The sequence below is a fragment of the Podarcis tiliguerta genome (assembly GCF_965153285.1).
Source record: "Podarcis tiliguerta genome assembly, chromosome: 1".
NCBI lineage: Eukaryota > Metazoa > Chordata > Lepidosauria > Squamata > Lacertidae > Podarcis > Podarcis tiliguerta.
The window spans coordinates 105536253-105548413 of record NC_139534.1 but is presented as its reverse complement, the minus strand read 5'-3'; positions in this window follow the sequence as shown (position 1 = coordinate 105548413).

Genomic DNA, 12161 nt, shown 5'->3' with positions numbered 1-12161 from the left:
TCCCAGCGCCTGCCAACCTAGCAGTTCGAAAGCACCTCAAAGTGCAAGTAGATAAATAGGGACCGCTTACTAGCGGGAAGGTAAACGGCGTTTCCGTGTGCGGCTCTGGCTCACCAGAGCAGCGATGTCACGCTGGCCACGTGACCCGGAAGTGTCTTCGGACAGCGCTGGCCCCCGGCCTCTTTGAGTGAGATGGGCGCACAACCCTAGAGTCTGTCAAGACTGGCCCGTATGGGCAGGGGTACCTTTACCTTTACCTTTATTGTACAAATACATATTAATGCTTGCGTTTCAGTTCAGATTCCCAACCAATAACTGAATGGGTTTTCCCCCACCCAGCTGGAAAATGATACACAACTGCATGTGACTAGTGACCATGCTTCAAGGGTGTGTGTGTAGGGAATTCCCTGGTCCACACAAATAAAGCAATCTGAAGTTGGCTTATCGCTCCCAGGCATGGAGTTCAGGACTGGTCTTACAAACAGGGGGCAACTCGGCCTTGTGCAAGGTTCTTCTGGATAGGGAAGGGTTGTAGCTCAGGGACAGAGCATCTGCTTTGCATGCAGGAAGTCCCAGGTTCAACCCCCAACATCTCCAGGAGGTAGGGCTGGGCGAGGCCTCTGCCTGAAACCCTGCAGAACTGCCACTGATTGTCAATCCAAAAATGACTGAGCTAGATGGACCCAATGCTCCAGTGGTGTAGCATGGGTTGCTAGTGCCCGGGGGTGGGTGGGTGAGTGAGAGGGAGGGAAACTGATGCAGTACACAAGTGCATTCAACTGCCTAATGGTGTTCGTGTCATTGCAGCCACAGAGATAAGAGATTTTTTTCCCCTTCTCTGGAGAGGTTACTTCCTGGTTCACATGGTGAAGCCGTTTTCAATGGAGCCTAGCATCAGAAGCACACAGCTGCCTTGAGGCAGTACCAGGTGTTGAAATTTTGCACCCCTAATAATTTTGCACCCAAGGCAACTTCCCCTCTGCCCCCCCCCCCACTATGCCACTGCAACTCAGTGTAAGGCATCTTCCTATGCTCCTAGAAGCTATTTTCATATGGTGGTGTCATTGGCAGAGAAAGAGGAGTGCGGGGGGAGCGCACCACCCCTGGCAGCGCGATCCTGGTTGGGTGCCATCGCGGCTGCCCCCCCACCCGCATTGGACGCCACAACCCCGGGACGTGTGCCAGCCCTGCACCTGCCTGCTCTCCCCACCCCACCCCCCACCCCCCGGTGCTGGAGCATGAAGCACCACCACTGGGTGGTGTGTTCATATGAGAAGACACTCAGATGAGAAGACACTCACCCACAACCCAGATCTATGACCTTGTCATTGGCCTTAGGGTGCGATCTGTGGACTTCGCATGTTACACACCAATGGACAGAGAAATGGGATTGCTTTATGTTTCTGGGGAAGCCTGTCTCAATACAACAGGTCGTTTACAGATAAGTCAACTCATGATTTCTTATGTCTGTATATTCCCTTTCCCCATGTTGTATGTAAAGTGAAATTTCTGTGGTAGCCTGAACAGGGTTATGAACACGGATGATTAATATGCATTTTTATATGTTCATATTGTTGATGTAAATGGAAAAGTCAGGATCTGGAAAAGCTGTAGAAAAAAGTAACCAAAATCAGGGGGCTGAAGGATTTCCCCTGTGAGGAAAGGTTATAATGTTTGAGAGTTTTTTGGTTTAGAAAATAATATATTTGGGAGAAGACAGAGGTTATTACGTATGTTACGCATTCCTGAGCAAATATGCAATTGTAACAAAATCAGTCACAGATTTGCTTGGTCAGAACAGCTGTTTGTCTCCTCCTCACAAAATGGAGCCTCAAGCATCCCAGAGAAGAGACTCTGCTTTGTTATTTAATGGGCAGCAGCGGTTTTTTTAGGCCTGTGAAATAATCTGAGAGTTGCAAATGTCCAAAGGGCATTAAAAAAATTCCTGTACTCTACACAAAGGGTGCCTGTGAGACACTTAAGAAGCAGGGCATGGACTCTTTGCTAATAAAAGTGATGGTGCAGTTGTCTAAGAGAAAAACCTTTGGATCCCCTGGACTCTGACATGATTCTCTATCTGCTGGTCTACAGGGCCAGCCCTACCATTAGGCCCCCATTAGGCAGAGGCAGCTGAATGTGGGTGTCACAAAAGGGCAGCAAATTGTTAAGTTAAATTTATCATTGCATCTTCACAGCCAGGGAGGAAAAGAGGTGCCTGGGGAATTTATTTATTTTGCCTCAGGTGGCAGAAAACACTTGACCAGCCTTGACCTCAAGGACTACACACCTTCATTTGGTGGCCTTTTAAACTTTGCGGGGGGACGATGACGACGACTATTGTTTTGCTTGTTATTATGTTACAAATATTTATGTTTTTATACTGTAAACTGCCCTGTGATGATTGGATGAAGGGTGATATGTAAATTTAATAAATAAATAAATATGTAGATTAAGGAGCCATTTTCTGCTTGTCCTCAGGCACCATGATGTCTTGGTCAGCTCTGCTGGCCCATTTCCAGCTCTGGGTGCAATTCAAAGAGTTGGCCATTCCCTTTAAAATCCTGAGCAGCTTAGGATCAAGTTTTCTAAAGTTGTGGTTCCTTGCCTTTTTGGTTTGGCGACCCACAAGGCCAAATTTACAGTACTTGCTATGGTGACCCATTGATTTATTGTCACATTAGTTTTGGAGTATAAGTATTCATTGGCAATCAGCTACATGCATTCAATTGCAAAGTTCGCCTATTTTATAATCATTACTTGAGGCATTCAAGCAAAAATTTACTTAACACTGCTGTTAATGTAAAATTGGTTGAAATATTTATAGTACTTACAAATTTACCTACATTTTTCTTTAATGGGAATGCAAGAACACCAATTATCTGATTACAGGATATTGCTTCCTAATCTATACAGATCAATTCTAAAAACATACAGATACACAAGCAGCGCTAGATATAATGAGCTAGGAATATTTCAAATAGTTTTATTCACATTAATGTACCTTTAGGTAAGTATCAGTTGGATGGCTGGGCTTACAATCTGCCAACAAGCAGGTCAATGTGGGGTTTGATGGTTGTCAGATATGGCCTCAGATGAGTATTGATACATAGCCTGCTACTGTATTTCATTTTCATAGCAGTCATTGCTGAAAAAGTTCCACAAATACATTGTGAGATGCCGTCCCAATCTCCAAACGGGGCTTAGTTTGTGTTTCCTTCGGGAATGCGGCACAGTGGAGACTGTGGTGTCTTTATGATACATGGTTTATTTACACACATGTACAACCTGAGTCTACCGAGGGGGAATCTCCAGCAGTTACATCTCAAGAGGGGCTTGCTTTCTACAGAAGCACAACATTGGTTTCAAAGGCAGCTAAACCGCTTCTGTGGGTCTCTTTGAAAAATGGTTTGTCCCAGCTAGCCTACCAAGACTTCTGCTGGCTCCGCCTTCTCCCCTGCTTTTCAAACCTTTTGCAAAATACCACAATTTTCTTTCAGCCTATGTCATCCAAGCTGAAACCCTAAACCTTTTCTTTCCCTGTCCACTACTGCACACTGCTGGAAAAGGAGCCCCACCTCTCCTTGCCTTGCACAGGCTTTGCCAGACTGATGGCTTCCCTGATGAGTTGAATAGTAGAGTAATAGAGTTGGAAGGGACCCTGAGGATCCTCTGGTCCAATCCCCTCCAATGCAGGAATATGCAGCTGTCCTTTATGGGGATTGAACCTTTGGCATTACCAGCACCATGCTCTAACCAACTAAGCTATCCACATACAATACCGCAGGTTGATGACTGGCCATCATTAGCCTTGGTTCGGAAATGCCCTGGTCCGGAAAAACAAGGTTAGCCTGCATCTTTACATTGCTGAATCCAACATCTGTCAGCTCATCTTAATTCTCAAAGCACCAATAAAACCCCAGGGTCCAGGAATCCAGAGTGTTTCAGGGCACCCACAAACCTGTAACAATATGTATTGCCAAATGACATCAGCCACAGCTACTACTTCATCAGCAAGTTCAAGATAGTAACTGAGTAATTTTGGTGATGTGAAGCTAAAATCAGATACACTTCGCTTCAAAAAATGCATATTTGAGGGTCCTTTCACATGACATTTCAATGATTTTTTTGTTCTTTTTGCACAGGCAACTGCTGCAGTTGAGTTTTGCATCTGCTCAAACTTCTCTGCTTCTTCCGCAGAAAAGCGGTGGACAAGTCTTGATTAAGCAAACTTCAAATCACCCTTGGCTAAACTCTTAACTCACCCTGGTGGGAGATCCGGTGACAGCTCACCACAAGATACTCACCCAGGAAGTTATTTGGATGACTATTACAGCTCTCTTCTAATGTGCAAGCAAGCTGTAAGAGTCACTTAAAACAACTCCCTATATGATGATAATAATAATTTATTATTTATACCCTGCCCATCGGGCTGGGTTTCCCCAGCCACTCTGGGTGGCTCCCAACAGAACACTAAAAACACAATAAAAGATCAAACATTAAACCTTCCCTAAACAGGGCTACCTTCAGATGTCTTCTAAAAGTCAGATAGTTATTTATTTCCTTGACATCTGCTGGGAGGGCATTCCACAGAGTGGATGCCACTACCGAGAAGGCCCTCTGCCTGGTTCCTTGTAACCTCACTTATCGCAGCCCTTGGCGCTGGACCTCAGTGTCCGGGCAGAACCGATGGGGGTGGAGACGCTCCTTCAGGTATACTGGGCCAAGGCTGTTTAGGGCTTTAAAGGTCAGCACCAACACTTTGAATTGTGCTCGGAAATGTACTGGGAGCCAAGGTAGGTCTTTCAGGACCGGTGTTATATGGTTATATGAGCACCTTGTGGCCAGCTGTCATTCCCAAGTGTTAAAATGTAAGATTTTAGTCTTTTTTTGATTTTTGGTTACACTTGCACAGGCTTCATAGTCCACAGCTTGGGAAGCACTGACCATCTCCTCCACTTCTCTGCATGAAACTAGGGGGATTCATGCCACCTGAGATGTGATAAAGGCAGTGATGCTGCCCTGGTGCTCCTACTAGCTACGCCTCCCACCAACTGACCTCTGGAAGTTGTTGCCTAATTCCTGCACTGTGTGATGTGTGTGAGTTTGCATGTGATTTTTGACTGGGGAGGTCACAGTGCAGGGAATGTTATTGCCAGCTCGAAAAACGACCCTTTACATGGCAATTAGGTTTGAAATCCACTCCTCGTTGGAGTCAATGGAAGGCACTTTGGTGTTGGTGAGGTTGCAGCAGACGTGAAAGGGAGGGTTAAATATGAGGTTGCCAACTAACCAGAAAATGCCCTCTCCTCTTCATAGGTTTTTATTAGCAGCTTCACTCGCATAAATTGGCAATGTAAGCTTTTTATGCCATGGACACAGGCATTATTACCCGCTAATAAGCTGTATGGTGAGCTATTCTTAGCAGAGGAGCAGAGGCTAGTAAAAAATTGGCAACTTTTGGCATCAGCAGCTAGCTAGCAAGATTGATAGATGGCCACAATAAATAAGCAATAAGCAGTGCTTCTTTTCTGAAAAAAACACACCCATTTAGGGGTACTCTCATTTTCCTATTCATATTTGAAATGCTGCCCCTCAATGAGACCAAACTTAGATTCACAAAATGTTTAGGGGTACCCCTTCCCCTGCGCCCCCCCCCCCCCAGAAACAAGCACTGGCAATAAACAAAAAGAAACAGTTGGCAACTCAGTACAACTAGTGATGAAATGAGTTATCATAAGAATTCAAAATCTGACAAACTCCATGCATCAAGATGACCACACACCTGGCAGGCTCCTGTATCTTTAACTGCATAAGAGGCAAATACTCAGTGGAAGACTTTAGCACTCCAGGATGCTGACAACTCATCATGAATCACTGGAGCTGGGAGGGGGACCACCTCTAACTGTAGACTGCCAATCCTATACATATCTAATCAGATGTAAATTCCATTGATTTCAACGGGGGCTTCCAGCTGTTAAGGTGGTCTAGCACTGCAGCCTTAAATTGTGAATCATCACACAATTTTTTTTAACGTTCATACTGCAAACTGTGAAGTCGCAAATTCAAAATCTAGGCAAGAAAATTGTTTCTCTATTCAGTTATTGTGGTGTTTTTTCCAGCTGTTTAGATGGGACTTTTGTCTGGTGTCATCTCACTTGTGATGTGACAGACATTTCCCATCGAAGAGATTGGTCACAGAGAGCGAAACAGGAATAAATGCTTCTAAGGCAAAGCGATTGTGTCTGAGTCATTTGTTCACAAGCTTCCCAGAAGGATAGCTTCATTGCCCGTAATTCTCGAACTGCTTATTGGAAGAACTGCCTTCTGGTTTCTGGATTTTAAGCACATTTAGAAAGCAGTTGCCAAAAACTGATTGCCATTTAAAAAAATTAATAAACCCCAGAGATGTCCCGATACAGTATTAATTCATGGCTGCCTCTGGGGCCATCTTGTGGCTACTGGAGAGATTTTTAAGGAGGAATCAAGACAAGGTTTGAATGCTGCATTTTCTGGGAGTGGGGGCACATTTCAGTCATGCAACGACTTGATATGAAGATGCATTATTCTACCCTGTATTGGATCAGTATGTATGGAAGTGAGAGCAGCCCTGTTTAGGGAAGCTTTTAATGTTTGATGTATTAGAGGATTTTAATATTTTTTTTTTGAAGCCTCCCAGAGTGGCTGGGGAAGCCCAGCCAGATGGACGGGGTACAAATAAATTATTATTATTATTATTATTATTATTATTATTATTATTATTATTAGAGCTGGACCATAAAGAAGGCTGACTGCTTTTGAATTATGGTGTTGGAGGAGACTCTTGAGAGTCCCATGGACAGCAAGAAGATCAAACCTCTCCATTTTTAAGGAAATCAGCCCTGAGTGCTCACTGGAAGGACAGATCGTGAAGCTGAGGCTCCAATACTTTGGCCATATCATGAGAAGAGAAGACTCCCTGGAAAAAACCCTGATATTGGGAAAGATTGAGGGCACAAGGAGAAGGGGACAACAGAGGACGGGATGGTTGGACAGTGTTCTTGAAGCTACCAACATGAGTCTGACCAAACTGCGGGAGGCAGTGAAAGACAGGAGTGCCTGGCGTGCTCTGGTCCATGGGGTCACGAAGAGTCGGACACGACTAAACAACTAAACAACAACAACAACAGATATTGAATCAAGCGCTGCACCAGACTTCAGGAGACCCCTGGCATGATGTTGCTGATGCCCCCTGCAACATATGCACCCCATTGTGGCTACATATTTTTTCTTCTGCTGCCACTGCCCATGTGGTGGCAGCAACACCACTCATTGTCTTCCTTGCTGGGCCTCCAAGTGGCATTAAAGCAATGTCTGGTTGGCAATGCTGCTCCCATCCCCGGTGGATACCCACCATCTTATTTTACACACAATACAGTCTACAATACAGTCCCAGCCTACAGATCTACGAAATCACCCTTGGCAACAAATCACTTGTACTTGGCCAAATATTGTACTTAATAGAGTCAGATCTCTTTGTTAGGTTTTGCCATTCAAGTGGTTTTACCATCACGTAGTGCTTAACCTTACTGGGAGGTATCCCAAGAGGACATCCAGCTGAACCCAAATCCCATAACATTATAAAGGACTAGAAAAATATCAGACTTCATTTTGAAAACCATACATTTCTTTTGGCCTCCCCCCCCTTTTTTACTGTTATAGAGGGCATGACTTAGCTGAAAAGTTCAGAATAATACCATGAAAGTTCATGGTGAGCACTGTTAATTATGTACTGTATAGATGACCATGCATAATAGCTGCAGTACATAGTCTCATGAGATGCTTGTCTTGTCCTCCTGGTACAGATTATATTGTTTCACCTTAATATAGGCGAGCTCCCATCATCCCTTGCAATCCTGACTGGGGCTCGTGGGAATTAGCTGGAGACACAGAGGCTTTTCTTGCTCTGTGCTGGGCCCTAAGCTATGTACAGTGGTACCCCACAAGACGAATGCCTCGCAAGACGGAAAACCCGCTAGACGAAAGGGTTTTCCGTTTTTCGATGCGCTTCGCAGGACGAATTTCCCTATGGGCTTGCTTCGCAAGACGAAAATGTCTTGCGAGTCTTGAGATTTTTTTCCGCTCCCCACCCCCTTTTTCTAAGCCGCTAAACCGCTAATAGCCTTTTAGCAGCTAATCCCTTAAGCCTTTAATAGCCGCTAATAGCCGCTAAACCGCTAATAGCGCTAAGCCGCTAAGCCGCTAATAGGGTTGCTTCGCAAGACGAAAAAACCGCTAGACGAAGAGACTCGCGGAACGAATTAATTTCGTCTTGCGAGGCACCACTGTATTGGGAATCTGCCTGGGAACCTAATGGAGAAGCAAGATTTGTTGGGGTGTTAATTCTGCGAACCTTTCCATCCTGAGCTCAGGTTGTATATATGTGTAAATAAACCATATATCCTAAAGACACCACAGTTTCCATTGACCTTCATTCTAAGGAAACAATACACAATAGGCACACAATACACAACAGACCCCTTTTATTCTCGCAGGAATGCTTGCTTGAGCAGAACTCTAACAGAGCTAACTGGAAATGATCCCCATGATAAACTGTATCTGTTCTTATGAAAACAGTCCCACAGAGACTCATTATGGTTATTGCAGCCAAAAAGCTTGTGAATGCGAGTGTAAGATTTGCAGGATTTATATGACAGTGGGTGATACTTATCTATTTACTGTATTTATCTTATGCCCACCAGTTCTTCAATAGAAGTCAAGGTGGCATAAACAGGGTTCCCTGGAGATCTCTCACCCAAGCTGTGAGGATAGGAAGTTGCCTTATACCAGGGCATCTAGCTCAGAGTGGTAGTGACTGGGCTGCTATTTGTCAATTCAGCCCAGACTGGCAACAGCCCAGACTCTAGGAATCTGTCCAACCAAGAGCACCCCAGGGGAGGCGCAAAGGAAGAGGATTTCGAACCTGGGGACGGGTGGTGGGAAACTGGCCACACCTCAGAGGAGGAGACGAGCTGGGAAGTTCTAGAAGCAGGGCGCTTGAGGGATAGCAAAGTCACAAGACACAATAAAGAGGTTTGCAGTCTGGATGCAGCCGTCAACAGTGATGACAGAGGGGAGGTAGACCAAGGGCATATAGCCAGGGGGTGGGTTGGGGCAGCTGACCCCCTCTAAATCAAGTAAATAAATAAAAATACTTAACTAACTGACCAATTACATCACAGATAACTTGGTTCTGCCCCCCCCAACAAAAAGCATTCCCAACCCCAACTAAAAGTTTCAAGGCAAAAGCCATTGTTGCACAGATGTTGTCAGTCTTGCCTGACTCAGACTTTGGCTTTCAACCATGCGTGATGAGATCACCTGGTGCTGCTTGCCAAGGGATTTCACTAAGAGTTTCTCCCAGTTAGATTCGGCATGTTCCCAAGTTTGGCTGATACATCTTCTCTTTTAGTGTTTTGTTGGAAGCCGCCCAGAGTGGCTGGGAAAACCCAGCCAGATGGGTGGGGTATAAATAAATTATTATTATTATTATTATTATTATTATTATTATTATTATTATTATTATTAAACATGCCTTCCAGGGTTCACATCCACACCATACATTTAAAGCACTCTTAAACCGCTTGAACAGTAATGGCTTCCCACAAAGGATCCTGGGAACTGTAGTTTGTTAAGGGTGCTGGGAATTGTAGTTCTATGGTAGGTCTCCTAACAACCCTCAGCACCCTTAACAAACTGCAGTTCCCAGGATTATTTGGGCAAAGCCTTCATTTCCAAAGTGGTATAAGAATGTTTTAAATTTATGGTGTGGATTTGACTGACAAATCAATCTCTTCCCACATCAGTCATGAGCCTCTGCTTCTTGGGGTTTTCATGTCACCAGCCTTCATAAGAATGATAATATTAGAGCTCTCTCCATCTTTCCCTACCCTATCCAGTTGTCCCGTGGACCAGAGATCTGGCTGGTTACTTTGAGGCTTCTCTGTTGCAGCAGACAGACCAGTCCTCAAGAACAAACTAAAGCTGGACACTTGGAAATTAAGTCTTTTAGGCATAATATGCACAGTTCTTTCCAGACCTGATATTTAGCACTGAGAACAAATCCATTTTTAATAGAATGCAATTGAATAATAGTTAAATGAATCCCTTACGTTGATCTACCCTTTAACTGTCCGTCCTCCCTCCAGTCTGTCCTTGTGCTACATAACTTGTTAATAAAATAAAATAAAATTGCATTTGTGGTTTTAAGAGAAAAGTCTGTGAAAGGCTTTGGGGGCAGCTCAGTCATCTAGAACACTATTTAACTTTTTAAAGGGAAGAAAGCGACTTGTTCATTCCCCCCTTCAAATATATCTTTAAATAATGTGCCTGCTTAGGCTGTAGCAAAGTGCTTCCATTTAATTAGGTGGAGTTCCAATTTACAAAACAGTTTACTGTTCTTGCTTTGCTGGGTCTGCCTAGCTGGTGGCAGTGGCACAGAGCCTCAGCCCTGCGAGTGCGTTTTGTCATTGATTAGAACAGATTGAATAATATTCGCCAAACAGTCATTGTAATGAATGGGAGTGGATTTGATTCCCACAAATTATTTAATACATCTTATGCCACATTCTCTTGGGCTGTTCTAGAAGCTGCCTGAACTGGCATTAATCAACATTTCCTTTGCCTCCAGTTGTGATTATGTTAACAGCAGGAGATGCCAGTCACTGTGATACCACATCCTGATGAAATTTGAACATTTTAAATAATGTCTTGGCCCATATTTGTCAAAGTCTCTGAAGAAATAAGATGGTGGAGCCATTCTGAAACGTCCGTGTTTTGGCAGAATTGCTTCTTGAAACACAGAGGTGGATCTTTCTGAGACGGACAAGAGAGACACAAAGTGGTCCCACAATAAGACCATCGAAACCTGTAGAAGATACAAGTTGAGAATCGTTCAAGGAGGACTGGAAACCTTTTCTAGTCTATTTGAAAAGTAGCTTTTCATATGCGAAGTCGACAGTGGGGTTTGAATTCTAAGGGCAAAAAAATAGCAGACCACCATAAGAAATTTGTTAAAGATGAAACTGGATAGGACGGGATTTTTTAAAATGCAATTGTATGTCATCATAATTATAAATATCGAGGTTGGGTGGGCGGGAAATCATTAGTATTGTAGATTAGAATTATAACTGTTGAGTGACAATGTGTCACTTTGAATCTTGAAATAAAATAAAATATTAAGAGCCAAGACGAAAAAGGAAACTTGTAGAAGATAGTACTGTATTTTGTTTATATGATGGTTGAAGGTGGTGATGACTTTTGAGGTGATATGAATGGGAAACAATTAGTACCGAAGGAGTGAAGGGCAAAAAAGTGAAACAGTTTTGTCACAGATTTTACAGTGGCGGCGACTAACCTGGGCTAACCTCCAGATGCTGTTGAATGACGGCTCCTACCAGTCCCAGGCAGTATCTCCAATAGCTAGGGATAAAGGGAGTTAGGGTTTAGCTATTTCAAAAAGTGAAAATCCGGACACAAAAGTTGTTGATCTATACTTCTGACATGGGTTGGCATGCATCTGGATTTTCCTGGATATTTCAGCGATTTCCTCCCGTGTTTTTGATGGCTAAATCCCAGCTATGTCCAAGAAATTCCAGACATATGGCAGCCCTAGTTTAGCAGCCTTTGGAGGTCCTCAGGTTTGCCACCCCATTTAAAGTATAATGAGCAATGCATGGCATTTAAAAGAACAAGGCTGTGCACAGATGCTTGCATTCTAAAAAAGGAAACAAGTTTAAAAACATTCTGGGGTTAGGCTAGATGACCCTCAGGGATTCCTTCCAGCTCTGCAATTCTATGATTCTTATTTTCTTATTTGTTTTTTATTTCTTTCAAGGAGCTGGGCTCTAGACTAGACACACTTTCACCTGTACCTGATTTATGTCGTAGTAACAAGATTTTACTTTGCCACCTAGTGGAAAGCCATAGAATTTTCCCTAGCCTAGCTATTTTGCTAGGATTTGTGTTTAAAGAACATCTCTCCAGATCTGTTGCTGTGCATGTGTGAAAGATAGAAATGTATTTAACAACAACAACAATGCTTGCATTGGCTTTTATACAGTGGTACCTCTGGATGCGAACGGGATCCGTTCTGGAGCCCCGTTTGCATCCTGAAGCGAACGCAA